The sequence below is a fragment of the Hypanus sabinus genome, chromosome 5 (genome assembly GCF_030144855.1).
Source record: "Hypanus sabinus isolate sHypSab1 chromosome 5, sHypSab1.hap1, whole genome shotgun sequence".
Taxonomy (NCBI): Eukaryota; Metazoa; Chordata; class Chondrichthyes; order Myliobatiformes; family Dasyatidae; genus Hypanus; species Hypanus sabinus.
Genome location: NC_082710.1, coordinates 151,839,610 through 151,857,601, shown reverse-complemented (window position 1 = coordinate 151,857,601; position 17,992 = coordinate 151,839,610). Strand labels below are relative to the sequence as shown.

General features: G+C 48.3%; 1 pseudogene; it reads right to left on the bottom strand.

Annotated features, from left to right (window-relative positions):
- LOC132394783 (uncharacterized) overlaps positions 1–17,992 on the bottom strand; it is a 67,954-nt pseudogene that overhangs the window by 48,323 nt on the left and 1,639 nt on the right.

The window sequence follows — 17,992 nt, the reverse complement described above, 5'->3', positions numbered from 1 at the left end:
TCAGTACAGGAGCAGGGAGTTTCTACTGCAGTTGTACAAGGCCTTGGTGAGACCGCAACTAGAGTATTGTGTGCAGTTTTGTTACCCTATTCTGAGGAAAGGCATTCTTGCCATAGAGGGAGTTCAAAGAAGGTTCACCAGATTGATTCCTGGGATGGCAGGACTTTCATATGATGAAAGACTGGATCGACTTGGCACCAGAATGTAGATTATTGAGGGGGGATCTTATTGAAACATATAATATTCTAAAGGGATTGGACAGGCTAGAAGGAGGAAGATTATTTCCGATGTTGGGCAAGTCTAGAACGAGATATGGCCCTTGTGGCTAAAGGGATCAGTGGGTATGAGATAAAGCTGGTACAGGGTTCTGAGTTGGATGATCAGCCATGATCATACTGAATGGCGGTGCAGGCTCGAAGGGCCGAATAGCCTACTCCTGCACCTATTTTTTATATTTCTATGTTTCTATACTTAACCTACCAAAATGAACCACTTCACACTTATCTGGGTTGATCTCCATCTGCCACTTCTCAACCCAGTTTTGCATCCTTTTCATGTCCTGCTGTAAAATCTGACAGCCCTCCGCTCCTTCCACAACAACTCCAACCTTTGTGTCATCAGCAAACCTACTGATACATCCCTCCACTTCCTCATCCAGGTAATTTATACAAATCACGAATAGTAAGGGTCCCAGAACAGATCACTGAGGCACTCTGCTGGTGACCGTCCTCAATACAGAATATGACCCGTCTCCAACCACACTTTGCCGCCTGTGGGGAAGGAAGTGCTGGATCAACAAGGCAATGTACCCTTGGACCCCATGCCTGCTTACTTTCTCAATAAGCCTTGCATTGGGTACTTTATCAAATGCCTAGCTGAAATCCTTATACACTATACCTACTGTTCTTCCTTCATCCATGTGCTCACTCACATCCTCAAAAAAATCAATCAGGTTCGTAAGCCACGATCTGCCCTTGACAAAGCCATGCTGACTACACCTAATCATATTACATCGAGTACACTTAATCATATTATATCTCTCCAAGTGTTCATAAATCCTGCCTTTTAGGATCTTCTCCATCAACTTACTAACCACTGAAGTAAGACTCACTGGTCTATAATTTGCTGGGCTATCTCTAATCCCTTTCTAGAATAAATGAATAAGATCCGCAATCCTCCAATCCTCCGGAACCTCGCCATTCCCCATTATGATGCAAAGATCATTGCCAGAGGCTCAGCAATCTCTTCCCTCGCCTCACACAGTAGCCTGTGGTTCATCTCGTTCTATCCCGGCGACTTATCCAACTTGATAATTTCCTAAAGCTCCAACACATCCTCTTAATATCTACATGCTCAATCATTTCAGTCTGCTGCAAATTAGCACTAAAATCAATAAGATCCTTTTCCATAGTGAATGCTGAAGTTAAGTATTTATTTAGCACCTTTGCTATATCCTTCGGTTCCATACACACTTTCGCACTGTCACACTTGATAGGTTCTATTTTTTCCACACCTTATCCTTTTGCTCTGCACATACTTGCAGAATGCCTTGGGGTTTTCCTTAATTCTGCCTACCAAGGCCTTCTCATGGCTCCTTCTGCTGCTCCTAATTTCCTTCTTAATCTCCTTCCTAGTAGCCTTATAATCTTCTAGATCTCTAAAATTACCTAGCATTCTGAACCTTTTGTATGTTTTTCTTTTCTTCTTGAGTATATTTATTACAAACTTTATGCACCACGGTTCCTGTAGCCTACCATAACTTGCCTGTCTCATTGGAACGTACTTATACAGAACTCTACACAAATAACCCCGAATATTTGCCAAATTTCTTCTGTACTTTTCTCTGAGTACATCTATTTCCAATTTATTCCTCCAATTTCCTGTCAAATAGTCTCATAATTCCCCTTATCTCTCTACAATGCTATTGTAAGGGAGATAGAATTATGATCACTATTTCCAAAATGCTCCCCCACAGACATATCTTACACCTGACCAGGTTCATTTTCCGAAACGAAATCTAGTACAGCCTCTCCTCTTGTAGGCTTATCTATATGTTTTGTCAAGAAACCTTTGTGAACACACAATACAAACTCCACTCCATCTAAACCTCTTGCTCTAGGAACATGTCAATCGATATTTGGGAAATTAAAATCTCCCGTCACAACAACTCTGTTATTATTACACTTTTACAGGAAACGTTTCCCTATCTGCTCCTCGATATCACTGTACTATTGGGTCGCCTATAAAAAAAACACCCAGTAAAGTTATTGACCATTTCCTGATCCTAACCTCCAGCCACAGAGAATCTGAGACAATCCCTCCATGGCGTCCACCTTTTCTGCAGCCCTGACACTATCTCTGATCAACAGTGCCACAACCCAACCTCTTCTGACTCCCTCCCTGTCCTTTCTGAAACGTCGAATACCTGGCACTTGAAGTAACCAATCCTGTCCCTGAGCCATCCAAGTCTTTGTAATGGCCAGCACATCACATCTCCATGTCCTGATGCACACTCTAAGCTCATCCGCTTTGTCCACAACAGTCCTTATATTAAAATAGACACAACTCAAGCCTTCAGTCTGAGCACTTCCCTTCTCTATTACCTGCTCATCCTCCCGCTCTCACAGTCTACAAGCTTTCTCTATTTGTGAGCTAACCTCCTCTTCCACAGTCTACAACAACACAGAGAAAATGCTGGTGGAACACAACAGGCCAGACAACATCTATAAGGAGAAGCACTGTCGACGTTTTGGGCCGGGACCCCTCGTCAGGACTAACTGAAAGGAAAGATAGTAAGAGATTTGAAAGTAGTGGGGAGGGGGGAAATGCGAAATTATAGGAGAAGACCGAGGGGGTGAGATGAAGCTAAGAGCTTGAAAGGAGATTGGTGAAAGTGATACTGATCTGGAGAAGGGAAAGGATCATGGGACGGGAGGCCTCGGGAGAAAGAAGGTGGGGGGGAGCACTAGAGGGAGATGGAGAGCAGGCAAACAACTAAATATGTCAGGGATGGTTTAAGAAGGGGAGGAGGGGCATTAATGGAAGTTAGAGAAGTCAGTGTTCATGCCATCAGGTTGGTATTTAAGGTGTTGTTCCTCCAACCTGAGTTTGGATTCATCTTGACAGTAGAGGAGGCCATGGATACACATATCCGAATGGGAATGAGACGTGGAATTAAAATATGTGGCCACTGGGAGATCCTGCTTTCTCTGGCAGATAGAGCGTAGGTGTTCAGTGAAATGGTCTCCCAGTCTGCTTCGGGTCTCACCAATATATAAAAGGCCACACTGGGAGCACTGGACGCAGAGTACCACACCAGCCGACTCAATGGTGAAGTGTCGCCTCACCTGGAAGGACTGTCTGGGGCCCTGAATGGTGGTGAGGGAGGAAGTGTAAGGGCAGGTGTAGCACTTGTTCCGCTTACAAGGATAAGTGCCAGGAGGAAGATCGTTGGGAAGGGATGTGGGTGGGGGGCGAGTGGACAAGGGAGTCGCGTAGGGAGCGATCCCTGCAGAAAACAGAAAGTGGGGGGAGGGAAAGATGCGCTTGGTACTGGGATCCCGTTGGAGGTGGCGGAAGTTACAGAGAATTTTACGTTGGACCTGGAGGCTGGTGGGGTGGTAAGTGAGGACAAGGGGAACCCTATCCCGAGTGGGGTGGCGTACAGATGGGGTGAGGGCAGATGTGCGGGAAATGGGAGAGATGCGTTTGAGAGCAGAGTTGATGATGGAAGAAGGGAAGCCCCTTTGTTTAAAAAAGGAAGCCATCGCCTTCTTCATTGAACGGAAAGCCTCATCCTGAGAGCAGATGCAGCGGAGACGGAGGAATTGTGATAAGGGGATAAGATTTTTGCAAGAGATAGGGTGGGAAGAGAAATAGTCCAGGTAGCTGTGAGAGTCTGTAGGCTTAAAGTAGATACCAGTAGATAAGCTGTCTCCAGAGATGGAGACAGAAAGATCAAGAAAGGGCAGGGAGGTCTCGGAAATGGACCAGGTAAATTTGAGGGCAGGGTGAAAGTTGGAGGCAAAGTTAATGAAGTCAACGACCTCAGCATGCGTGCAGGAGGCAGTGCCAATGCAGTCGTCGATGTAGCGGAGGAAAGGAGGAGGATGGATACCCGTATAGACTTGGAACGTGGACTGTTCCACAAAGCCGACAAAAAGGCAGGCATAACTGGCATCCATACGGGTGCCCATGGCTACGCCCTTGGTTTGGAGGAAGTAGGAGGAGCCAAAGGAGAAATTGTTGAGAGTAAGAACTAATTCCGCTAGATGGCGGAGAGTGGTGGTAGAGGCGAATTGGTTAATTCTGGAATCCAAGAAGAAGCAAAGAGATTCGGGACCATCTTGGTGGGGATGGAGGTATAAAGGGACTGGACGTCCATCGTGAAAATAAGGCGGTGGGGGCCAGGGAACTTAAAATCATTGAGAAAATTCAAAGCATGAGAAGTGTCACGAACATAGGTGGGAAGAGATTGAACAAGGAGGGATAAGACAATGTCAACTTATGCAGAAATGAGTTTAGTGGAGCAGGAGCAAGCTGAGACAATAGGTCTACCTGAATAAGCAGGTTTCTAGATCTTGGGTAGGAGGTAGAAACAGGAAGTGTATGGTAAGGGAACTATGAGGTTGGTGGCAGTGGATGGGATCTCCTCAGAGCTGATAATGTTGGCGATGGTATCGTAGACAATGGCCTGGTGCTCCTTAGTGGAGTCATGATTCAGGGGTAAATAAGAGGAGGTATCAGAGAGTTGTCGCCGTGCCTCGGCCACGTAGAGGTCAGTACGCCAGACACCAATCCGCAGTCTCTTCAGTTCGGTTCCCTACCCCGAACAATTCTAGTTTAAACTCTCCGCAGTAGCCTTAGCAAACTTCCCCGCCAAGATATTGATCCCCCTGGGATTCATGTGCAACCTATTCTTTTCGTACAGTTCACACCTGTCCCGAAAGAGGTTCCAATGATACAGAAATCTGAATCCCAAACCCCTGCTCCAATCCCTCAGCCATGCATTCATCCTCCACCTCATTATGTTCCTATTCTCACTGTTGCGTGGCACATGCAGTAATCCCGTGATTATTACCGTTGCGGTCCTGCTTCTCAACTTCCCTGCTAACTCCCTGTAGTCTTTTTTGCAGGACCCCTTTCCTTTTCATACCTTCGTAAATGGTACCAACATATATCACGACCTCTGACTGTTCTGCCGGTCACTGCAAGATATCTTGGACGTGATCTGAAACATCCCGGACCCTGGCACCTGGGAGGCAAACTACCATCCGAGTTTTTTTCCTGCATGCAGAGAATCGCCTGTATGACCTCCTAACCAAAGAGTCGCCTATCACTACTGCATTCCTCTTCACTTCCCTACTCTTCTGAGCCGTAGGACCAGACTCTGTGCCAGAGGCACGGCCACTGCCGCTTCCCCCAGGTAGGCTGTCCACCCTCCCCAACAGTACTCAAACAGGAATACTTATTTTCAAGGGGTGCAGCCACATGAGTACTCTCTATTACCTGACTCTATCCCTTCCCCCTCCTGACTGCTGACTGTGACCCACTTGTCCGTCTCCAGTGGCCCCGGTGTAACCCCCTGCCTATAAGTCCTCTCTGTCACCTCCTCGCATTCCCTGACTAGGCGAAGATCATGGAGCTGCATCTTCAGTTCGCTAACTCAGTCCCCCAGGAGCTGCAGCTCGCCACAGCCGGTGTAAGTTGGCCGTCCTGTGTAAAATGTATTTAAAGTAGAAAAGGAGCCCAATAAGACCATATCGTCCATTTGTATTAATTGCCTTTCCTTGCTAACTCTCCACTTAAATTGGTTGAGATACCTTAATCACTCACCTGTGCTCATTTTAATTGAGATGTTGGGGGTGGGGGATGTGCTTTATGATGCAGAGGGATTTACTCGTGATGAAGTGGGTCGTATCCATTACTTTTTATGGTTATTTTTCATTCAAGAACATTGATGTTTCTATTTCAGGTTGAGATGCATTCCGTCAATATTCTCTCCCCCTCATACCTACAGCAGTTTGTCAAAGTTTTAGATGACATGTTGAATTTTCGCAAACGCTTACGCTGCCGTTCTCTCTTTGTAATTGGACAGGTAATGGGCTCAGGACAGTTTGTCTGAAATTATAAAACAGAGGAATTTAAAGTTGTTGAATACTGACTCCAAATTTGAAACACTAGGAGAGGCGAAAGGTAACGAGATCGAGCAACACTGTTCAGAAATTATGCCCTTGTCAGATTCTTGCACAATCTATGGATTTGTGCTTTATACCCGAGAGCTGCTGAAAATCAAGCATTACAAACGTTCTCATAAAATACATAGGAATAATTATTAAAATTGATGGACAGCCATCCGCCTTCAATAGGCAAATTCCTGTTACACATGTTGAAATCAAGTTACTTAAGTTACAGTACCATGCAAAAGCCTTAAGCACATTTAGTATAAATGCTCACGTACCTAAGACTTTTACACTCTGCTGCATTTGTCAACATGAAAGAACTCGAGTTTGTAAAGCTAGCGGGAGCAGAGGATGTTGGAACGGAATGCCGGGGTGCAGTGGAGCTGGTGCATACAGATCCAGTCTCGTGACAAGAGGAAGGGCAAGTTGATTTCAAACAATTGGAATTGTTGATCATCACATGATGTCTTTGTGGTGATTCCCACTCCTTCTCCTCTGCCTTCTACTTTCCCAACCTTAATTCTTCTCTCCCTGCCTCCTTCCCACTCTTGGTTCACACAAGAGAGCCACATCAGGATCAGCTTTGTCATCACCGACGTATATCATAAAATTTGTGGGTTTTTGTGCAGCAGTACAGTGCAATATTGAAATTTACTCTAGTATTATGCAAATGCCTTAGTCACGCTAGTTATATATATGCCTAATACTTATGTACCGTATGTTTAATTATCATTTAACCATACAGGAATACGGCTGAACGAATAGCCCTCCGGAGCCAAGGTGCAAAGCATACACAGTACATGGCACATATAGCTCATGCAAGGTAGCAATCAATTTTAGAGATATGGAAAAAATATATATTTACTGCCCAAGCCCTTGACTGATATGTCCCTGAAATTGATGGTGCATAGGTGCAATCGGCCGAAAAATTATTTCCTGGCATTCTTCAAACGAGCGCACACATGCACACATACGCAATGGAGCTTGCAATTCCACTCACTGAATAATGGAGGTCAGCACTGATGGTGAAGGCCAGCCCCCATCTGAACCTGAGATTTGCGCCTCCCCACCTCTGGTGCTTTCTCTCCTGTCCTGCTGCAACAGAAAAGCCCATGGATTGAGGCCTAGTCCATGCTAAAACCGAGGCCACGCAGCTCCCTTCCCCATCACCTTCCAGCCCCCAACCCTCCATGTCTAAAACAGGCCTACAGCATTTTACATTGTCCAACAGTCTGGTTGTTTCCTGGAAGAAGCATTGTTAAACACAAATGCATCGTTAGTAGGCTGTTTTGTGAAGTGCATAACGGAAATAAGTATCATTAGCACAGAGATCTGTACTTGGCATTCGAGAATGCTGTCTTTGGTTCTGAACTCTACCTTAAATAATCAATGTAATAGAGTTATCCAACATGGAAATAAACTTACAGCTGACCCTTCCTGTAAGAACTCCCTAACATTCAATCGAAAACTCTAAAATATTTCCCTTCTTCTACAAGACTTTTTTTATTCTTTCCCCACAGTGGATTATGCCAATGACTTTTTCACATTTTCTATCCGCACCTTTTTCCACACCACCTCTCCTGAATGACAGATGAACGGCAGTCTTCCATTGTTCCTCACATTTTGCACCCAGCAGCCCGTTCCTTCTACTGAACATCTTTCGCAAGATCCTGCAAATCCACCAAGACTCTTCCAGCAGATTCGTGCACCCTGCCTCCTAACTCTCTCGGCGTGTTATTGGGATTATTCCAGTCATCAGTTTCAGGTCACTTCATTTCCCCAAACTGTAATATCGCAGCACAGGCAATTCGAATCTCTTTCTCTCCTGCAGGGAAGGCTAATCGCTCTGCAGATACTGGTTGACCAGACAAACATGTCCAGCATTTACGAGATCTGCAAACACTAGAATCCAGAAGTATCGCACTGGACATTTGTTTTCGAAAGTGTTGCTTCCTTATAAGTTTTTCTGGTCATGGTAAAACGCTTGAAGTTGAAAACAAATATCATTTCTGACTACTTGTATCATGTAGCAAATGGGAGAATCAAGAAATGAACTTTTATTATAAATAATGCGTTGAAATGGTGACGCCTAGCAATAGTTCAACGAAGCTAGTTCTAGGGCTGAAGTGGCTAAACCGAGATGGCACCGTTTTAAGGTGCTTGAAAGTAGGTACGGAGGAGATGTCAGGGATGAGTTTATTTATGCCGAGTGGTGAGCGCGTGGAATGGGCTGTCGGCGACGGTGGTAGAAGCAGATACAACAGGCTCTTTTAAGAGACTCTTGGATAGTTACATAGACCTTACAAAACTAGAGGGCTATGGGTAACCCTAGGAAATTTCTAAAGTTAGTAAATGTCCGGCACAGCTTTATGGGCCGAAGGACCTGGATTGTGCTGCAGGTTTTCGACATTCTATGTGCAAAAAATATTTTGCTGATGATTTTCCTTTGTACTCAGTGTCTGAGACTACTTGCTTAAGTATCCAACAATAGTCAGCCAGTATTGATGGATACCCATTGCCCTGAAGCTGTTTCTCTCTGATCATAATTCCCTGGTGAAATCATTCGTCACTAACAACACCAAGAATTCTAAATGGGAATTCAAAAAAACAATTTGCACTTCCTAGTTCTGTTTGCTTGAAGCATGTTGTCAACCGGCTGCACTTAGTTGCGTGGTCTGGCGTTGGCAGGAAATTTCTCAACAACATCCTTGAATGACTTCCATGCAATTTTCTTTAGTCCAACTAGAAGTTATTCCAATTGCATATATTTCCTCATAGCCATTCTCAGCAAGGCCTAGACTCTACTCCTTCCTTCCTAATGTCACGTCCTACCACTTGATGGGTTTCAATGTAAATATCAAGTTAGTTCTTCAGCTCTTGTCGAAGTATAAATTAATCCCCCTTTCTCCTTGAATGAACCTCCCTTTTGCTCGTGACATTGTTTTTTATGATTAATGTGTAATCTTCCTTGAGAGTTTTCTTAGTTGTGCTTGCTAGCACATTTCATGCTTCATATAAGCGTTCTGATTCCTTGTTTAGGTTCTTTCTATCAGCGGCACAGCAGCGGAAACTGTAAGCAGTTTCAAATTCTTGGGAGTGCACATCCTGCAATATCTTTCATGGTCACAGAACACATTCTACACAATCAGAAACGCTCATGAACGTCTCTACATTCTGAAGAGTTTCAATGGAGCTGAACACCGCACATCTATACTGATATGCTTCTGCAGATGCGCAATGGAGAACATCCTAACCTGATGCTTCTCTGCTTGGTAGGGAAACTGCGTTGTGATAGATCAGAAGACTCTAAGACTGCCAGTCAAAACTGTCGAACGCATCCCTGGCACAAGCCTACCTACCAGCAAGGACGCAGAGACAGAAAGGTGCTCGAAGATGGACAATAAAATCATGAAAGATCCTACCTGCCCTGCTAATGATCTATTTGTGCTATTTGATCCGGGTTGATGTTACGTAGCATCCATCACACACTAACAAACTCAAAAACCGTTACTTTCCCTATGCAATAAGGATGATAGACAGCTCCACACATTAACCCGCCCCTCCACAAACGCCCAATTCCCACACCCACCACTACAATATAATTTTGTTTCAGACACCTTTTGTCCAGATACTCCTGTTCCTAGCGTCACGTTATGGACATACAATATGTGTACATAAGCTATCTTACGCATGTAGGTATACTGCACTTTCTGTTATTGCATCCTTTTCCTTATTGTGCTCTTTTTGTGCTGCATCGGTTCTGAAGTAACAATAATTTCGTTCTCCTTTTTCATCCCTGTGTCGGAAGTGACATGAAACCATCCTGAACTTTTATCTTTCTGGCTTCCTTTCCATTTCTCCAATTCTCGTTGTTTTTGATTATACTTAAATTCTGCCCTGCCATCCAATTCCCCTGAAGAGCGCTAACCTGATCATTCACCCTTCCCTCCAAGGGTCAGGCCTCGGGACACAGGCCCTGCTGCTTACAGTGCGGGGATGTTACACAAAGGGTCAATTGAGACACATGGCTGAGAAATGACGTGAAATGTTTGAAATTATTACTGAAATGGTAATACAATGGGAAGTTTGAGAAAATGGCCCTGAAGTCTCAGCACATATTTATTAGAAGAATCCCGAGTGAGGAATGTGGACTTCTAAAGTGTTGTTCCTCAGCGGTCCATGTTGTGACCACCTCTATTTATGCTGTATATAAGTTATTTAGATGATGGTATAGATAACTTTGTTGCCATGTTTGCAGGTGATATGAAGATTCGTGAAGAGGCAGATAGTGTTGAATAAACAGGTAGGATACAGAAAGATTTTGACAGATTGGGAAAATGGCCAGGAAAGTGGCAAAAGAAATACAATGTTGAAAAATGCATGGCCATGCACTTTGGTAGTAGAAATAAATGTGTGGAATATTTTCCTAAAGGTGAGAAAATCCAGGAAGTTGCGATGCAGAGGGGCATGGGAGTCCTTGTGCAGAACACCCTGAAGGTTAACATGCAGGTTGAGTCGATGGAGATGAAGGCAAATGCTATGTTCGTGTTCACTTCAAGAGGTCTAAAATACAAGAGCAAGGATGTGGTACGGAGTTTTTATATAAGGCACTGATGAGGCCTCACCCTGATTATTATGAACATCTTTGGGCCCCTAATCTTAGAAAATATGTGCTGGCATTGGAGACGGTCCAGAGGAGGTTCAGAACGATTTTAGGTCTGTACTCACTGCAATTCAGAAGGATGCTGGGGGTGTGACGTGGTGGGGAAAATCTCATTGAAATCCTTCCAATGCTGAAAGGCCTAGAAAGAGTAGATGTGAAAAAGATGTTTCCCCCGGTGGGAGAGTTTAGGACAACAGGGCACAGTCTCAGGATAAAGGGGCACCCTTTCAATCAAATGTAACACTTACCCAAAAGGCTGGTGTATGTCTAGGGGAAACGGAGATCCAGCCACTCACCAACCCACCTCCCGTACACGCAGGTGCTGTGAGAATCGAGTTCTTGCCTCGCGCCCGCCAACAGTATCAAATCCACAACAAATGCCGTTATGAAATACACTTTAAAGAGTTTATTAAAATTAAAAGAGTAGTAGGCAATACAATATATATATATATATATACAAGGAAAAAAAAAACAAAAGGCGCCAACTTGGCACAGCCTGGCGATACTCCTCCGGCAGGACCAGTTGCCAACTGTGGGGTTGGTCCGGAGGAGTCTTTACCCGGTACAAGATTTTGTTCTTTAACTTCAACCGAGACCACTCCTTCAACAACAGAGGCATGCATGGGTGTTTCGCCTTCTCAGCCAACGCCCCATCCCCCTTCTCGACCGTTCTCCACACTGTGCCAATGCCCGGGTCATTTTGCTGAGTAGTTGCCACTTCCCCCGGACTCAGTTCCGGCAACTGTTTAGTCCGCAGTGCGGTCAGGTCACAGTAAACTAGGGGTATGGCGTCGTCCAAAACCCCCAAATGGTCCACGGCTCGTTCCAGCCTCCCCCTTCCCTCGGCCTTCACGGTGATAGCAAACTGACACATCGCCTTCACTCCAGGGGCAGGGACACTCTCCCACTCCTCGTCCCTCTCCTCCTCCCCCGGCTCCCGACGAGCCAACGCATCTGCATCGACATTCTTGCTTCCAGGGCGGTACCTCAGGCTGAAATCATATACCGACCAGCCACCGATGTCCTGTGGCATCCAGCTTTGCCGAGGTCAAAATATAAGTGAGAGGATTGTTATCCGTCCTCACCTCAAACTCGGCTCCGTATAGGTAATCGCCCAGCTTGTCCACCACAGCCCACTTCAGCGCCAGGAACTCCAACTTGTGAGTGGGATAGTTTCTCTCCGATGGCGACAAGCTTCGGCTGACAAAGGCTACCGGCCTCAATGCTTTGCCGTGCTCCTGGTACAGAATAGCTCCGAGACCCTCTCGGCTGGCATCCGTGTACAGCTCATATGGCTTCTGGGGATCGGCAAAAGCCAACACCGGGGCCTGGGTCAGTGCCCTTTTCAAAGATCGGAACGCCTCTTCACATCGATCATCCCATCTCGAGCCAAAAGGTTCCGCCGGGTTTCGGTATCATCCAGCGTCCTGCCTCTGGTTCCCCGTCCTCTTCTTCCCCACCGGGGGATAGCCACACAACAGCTGAGTCAATGGGTGACACACTTTGGCGTATCCTTCCACAAATCGCCGGTAATACCCACAGAACCCCAAAAATGAGCGCAGAGCGCCCACTTTCTGGTGTCTCGGCCAGGTGGCCACGGCCTCTATTTTGGTTGGATCAATAGCCACTTCCTCTCGCGAAATGATATGGCCAATGTAGTTAACCGACGACTTGCAGAACTGGCATTTGTCCAGGGAAAGCTTCAACCCCTCTTCATTAATCCGACCCAACACCTTCAACAGCCTCTCCTCATGTTCCCCCAAAGTCGATCCAACCACTATCAAATCGTCCAGGTACACCAGCACCTCTCACAGATTCATATCCCCCACAGTTCTCTCCATGAGCCTCTGGAAGTTGGCTGGGGCTCCCGATATGCCTTGAGGCATTCGTTCGAACTGAAAGAACCCCAGCGGGCAGATAAAAGCAGTCTTCTCTTTATCGCCCGCACTCATCGGGATTTGGTAATACCCACTTCTTAAATCCAGCACACTGAACCACTTCGCACCGCTCAGGCAGGCCAACGCATCCTCGACTCTTGGGACAGTATATTGATCAGGGACAGTTCGCCGATTCAACGTCCTGTAGTCAACATACATGCGCACTCGCCCATTCTTCTTCCGGGCCACCACTATTGGGGACGCATAAGGACTTCGGGACTCAGCTATGATTCCGGCCTCCTTCAACTTGCACAAGTGCTGTCGCACGTCCTCAACATCTGCCGGGGCCAGCCGCCGGGATCTCTCTCGGAACGGGGTGTCCACCGTCACCCGGATGGTGTGGCGAGTGCTTTTGGCGCAGCCAACATCAAACTCGCCCCGAGAAAAAACAGCTTCCATCTTCAGCATCTTCTCCAGTAGCCGGTGTTTCCACTCCGGCGACACAGGGGAATCCCCGAAGTTAAAGGCTTCAGCGGTCAGCCCCCTTCGATGCTCCGATCCCTCCCCGTTAGGGGTCCTCACTGGTGCGCTAGACATTACCGTCACCGGGAACAGATGTGCCAGCGGCATTCCCCTCTTAAAGGTGATTTCTCTTGCCGTGGTGTTCCTGACACTTATAGCTATACGCCTCGCATGTACCACCCCTGGTCTCTTCACTTCGGGTCTCACCAGCGCCCCCGCCGGAAATCGTGACTCCCCTTCAAGATCGTCTGGGGCGTCTACTAACAGGGCTTCTCCCGTCGGCTCTCCTGGGAATCTGGGGGTCCCCATCACTAGGGCTATCTCTCCGGGTCGGATCACCTTGGGCCTCGCCTGCGTACACCACACCGTCCCTCGTTTACACTCCGGATCCAGCCCTTGGGAGGCAACCCCTTCTGCGAACACTGCTCGAAATACTGGATACACCGAGAGGGTCACCAGAAAGTCTCCCCCCCCCTTTCTCCTTACAAGCTCCCAGGAGCCGTCGCACAGCTGGGGAGTTAGTCCCCACCAGGAGGGCAGCACCACCGGTTTCCACCGCTCAGGACACACCAACACCAACGTCTCAATAGCTTCCGACACTCCCACATCGCCCTCCGAGAACTCCAATCTCATCGATAGGTACCCATCGAACGGGTAGTCACCCTCGCTCACACCCCAAATCTGCAGGGCATCAAATGGGGTTACGGGCAAATGCTTTAGATATTGATTGTAGAAAGACCGGTACAATAAGTTCACCTGCGATCCCGTATCAAGAACGGCTTTTGCGTAAACTCCCTCTATCCGTAGACCCACACTGGCACGGAGTCCTACCAGCCCATACGGAATAGAGGCGTGGGCACCCGGTGGTCTTCTGGCTGATCTCTGGGAACTTGTTCCTCCAGAGGCTCCAGTCCGTTCCCTCACTGAGCCTCTCCTAAGTTTCTCGACACCTCTCCCTTTTTAGTCGTGGGGGGGGGGGCTTGTCCTCCGCGGGACTCCTTGTCTCTCACAATCCCACCTAGAGTGTCCCTCCTCTCCACAGCTATAGCACACCCTCGGCCTTCCACAGTCCCGCCTGAAATGCCCCTCTTTCCCACAGTTAAAGAACACGCTGCCTGCCGCCCCTCCTCTCCCAGGACGGCTTCTGCTCCCAATCCACTGTACTGATCGCCCTTGAGAGTAGGTACCTCCCCTGTCCCTCCCCTCCAAAGGGGGTTCCCCACTCCCCGGGGGTTGTCATTCCTCCACACAACCACCACTTCCTGTATCGCTGAGGATCGCTCCCGTAGGCCCGGGCCCCTTTTCCGCCCCAATGCTCTCTCTTCCTCTCGCACCTCTCTAATCAGTTGCCCGGAGGATGGAGGGGGACCTTTCCTATAAGCCTGCCGGATAGTCCACGCCACCTTGTCCTCCTCCAGAGAGCCACTGAATAGCTGACTCATCCTCACGCTAGCGACGTTAGTCGCCTTCACTACCCCCCGGCGCCGTAGCACTGAGAACATCCCCTCCATCCTAAGTATGTACTCGGAGAGCTTTTCCCCTCTCCATTGTTCCAGGCTTTGGAACTCTGCTAAAAACAGCCAGGGTTCCCCTGACAACCCAAACGCTCCCTCCAAAACTTCTATACAGTCCTCTACTGAGGCCCCGGCCTTCTCAGCTTTCAACTACCGGACTGTTTTGGCTGCTAAACTCCTCAAACTTCCCACCAATCGCTGCCTCTTCTCCTCCTCCGAGCCTGGCCAATCCTCTAACATCAAAGACGTATTCTCGATCCAGGTCTCATAGTCTACCTCCCCGTCCGGGATAGGCTTGTCTCCGGAGAACACCCCCAGCTTCAGCCGTGGCCTCTCGACCACCCCCACCAGGGAATTAAGTGCGGCTTCGAGCTCCGAGGCTTCCACCCTACCTGGGGAGCGAGGCTCCCTCCTCCCACCCCCCTTTGCTAGTGCCGGGCACCTCTCTGGGGTCCACCTCTAGCTCTAGCTCCTCCCCCGATGTCTCCTCAGCCCCATCCTTCTAGAAGGACTGGAGCCCCCACAGCCCCTCGTCCCCCGGTACACTGACCGTCGCCGGCAGTTCCACCATCCTGACTTCAGCACTCGTACGAACCAACACCCAGCTAGACTCTACCTCTTTACCACAGGTAGAAGCTACCAATTCTACCTGCCCAATACCCTTCACCTTACTTAAGCCCCGCACTGTCGCGTCTCCCAAAACTCGAAAATCCACTCCGCTGACTACGCATGCGTACTGTACTGGTACATCTTCAAACTGGCACCAAAAAAAATCTTACCTCTGTCCATCTCCGCTCTGCTGCCTGCGCGATCCCACAGCCCCTGACAATCCAATCCGGGACGACCACCCCACAAATGTAACACTTACCCAAAGGGCTGGTATATGTCTAGGGGGAAACGGAGATCCAACCACTCACCAACCCACCTCCCGTACACGCAGGTGCTGTGAGAATCGAGTTTATGCCTCGCGCCCGCCAACAGTATCAAATCCACAACAAACACCGTTATGAAATACACTTTAAAGAGTTTACTAAAATTAAAAGAGTAGTAGGCAATAAAAAAAAAACAAAAGGCGCCAACTTATCAAAGTTCAGTCTGTTTAGTGCACTCTTTGGAGCTCAATCAACGAACCGATCGACCCATCCGGCCGTCGCACCTGGGACCACCCCGGTCGTCTTACGAGCAGTCCAGCACACGTCCACCTTTCTCGGCGTCTTCCTCGGCCTCCTCCTCACACCCAAAAACCTGCACCCAAGTTCCCAGCATCACAAGACACAATAACATTCCCTATTGATTAACAAATGAATACAATTACCATATCAGCCATTCTAAAGCGAAACAACGGCGAGAGAAACACTTATCCGACAAAAAAGCATTCCTACTTGTAACAAACCAAAGAGGCCATTTTGAGTAACATACACAGGACATTATACATTCTCTCCCCACCAGCAAATGTCATGCCCTCATGGCATTACTAGAGTTCCCCAAAGCTTCTTGCAACACACAAAACCCAACCCAGGTGCAGAAAGCAGTGACATAACTACCCAGTGCAGTAGAAATCACACTCGGTTCTCCCGGTACCACATATGTCAACCGCTCCGGGGGGGGGGGGGGGGGGCGCCTAATCCTCTGAGATCTCCATATCCCTTCTGCCCCACTGGGCTGCCTCGTCACCTGCGAACCCACTGTCTTGTACACCTCAAGTCTACCTGACAGACCCGCACCTCCTTCCTCACAGGGGTCCTCCCTCACCTGAGATCTCTCTGGCTCACACTCGGGTTCCACCCTCTCTCCCACCAATGTAGGCTGCCTCTCCATCTGACCCTCAAGACTTTCCCTCCTGTCACCCAATTCAGTATGGGAAGGGCCAGGAGCCTCCTCTCCTGGTACTGGAGCACCAGCGAATGGGAACAGGGCCCACTCATCTGAGTCGTCCTCTTCCGAATCGGTAGCTATTCCCCGGTGAGTGACCCGTCCCAGCTCTTCAGCAGCGGGCTCTTCCTATTCTCCGCGCCCTCGCAGAGTCCTTGTACTAGGCGTAACCTCCCACTCGGGCTTTTTATCCACCTGCACCACTTGACCCAGTGGCAGCAGGTGATTCCTATGGAGTACCTTGATAGGCCCTTTCCCATCCTCAGGTATCACCCGGTAAACTGGCAGGTTCGGCATCTGGCTCTCAATTACATAGGGGCTGGCCGCCCTTCGATCTGCCAACTTGTGCTTACCAGGGAGTCCCAAATTCCGTAAAAGGACCCGGTCGTCCAGTAATAATTGGACAAACTTCACCTTTCGATCATACCACATCTTATTCCTCTGATTTTGTTTGGTAGCCGCCGCCTCGGCCAACTCGTATACACGCTGTAACTCCCTCTTCATGTCGGACACGTACTTTAGATGGGACTTCCCGGGTAATTCACCCACTCCACCTCCAAAACACACGTCATTGGGCAACCTCGCTTCCCGCCCGAACATCAGATAATAGGGCGAATACCCTGTAGCACCATTGCGAGTACAATTGTAACAGTGAACCAATTGTCCAATATGACGACTCCACCTGCTTTTCTGCCCAATTTCCAGCGTCCCAAGCATATCCAACAGGGTCCTGTTGAATCTCTCTGGCTGAGGATCTCCCTGTGGGTGATAAGGGGTAGTCCTGGATTTCTCAATCCCAAGCATAGTCAGTAATTCCTGGATAAGGCGGCTCTCAAAGTCCCGCCCCTGATCACTATGGATTCGCCTGGGAAGGCCGTAATGCACAAAATACTTCTCCCATAACACCTTCGCCACTGTCGTCGCCTTCTGATCCTTGGTGGGAAATGCCTGAGCATAGCGAGTGTAATGATGGGTGATGACTAAGACATTCGCGGTGTTGTTGGTGTCAGGCTCAATCGACAGGAAAAATATTCATACCAGGTCCAGTGGTCCCGCACTCTGCACTTGCGACAGTGGAGCCGCCAACGCTGGCAGGGTCTTCCTCTGGATGCAACGATGGCATCCCCTACAGTATTCTTCGACGACCCCCCTCATCCGGGGCCAGTAGAACCGGTCTTTGAGTAATCCATAGGACTTTTCCACCCCCAAGTGTCCAGAATCATCATGTAAGGCCTGGGGTACAGCCTGGCGATACTCCTCCGGCAGGACCAGTTGCCAACTGTGGGGTTGGTCCGGAGGAGTCTTTACCCGGTACAAGATTTTGTTCTTTAACTTCAACCGAGACCACTCCTTCAACAACAG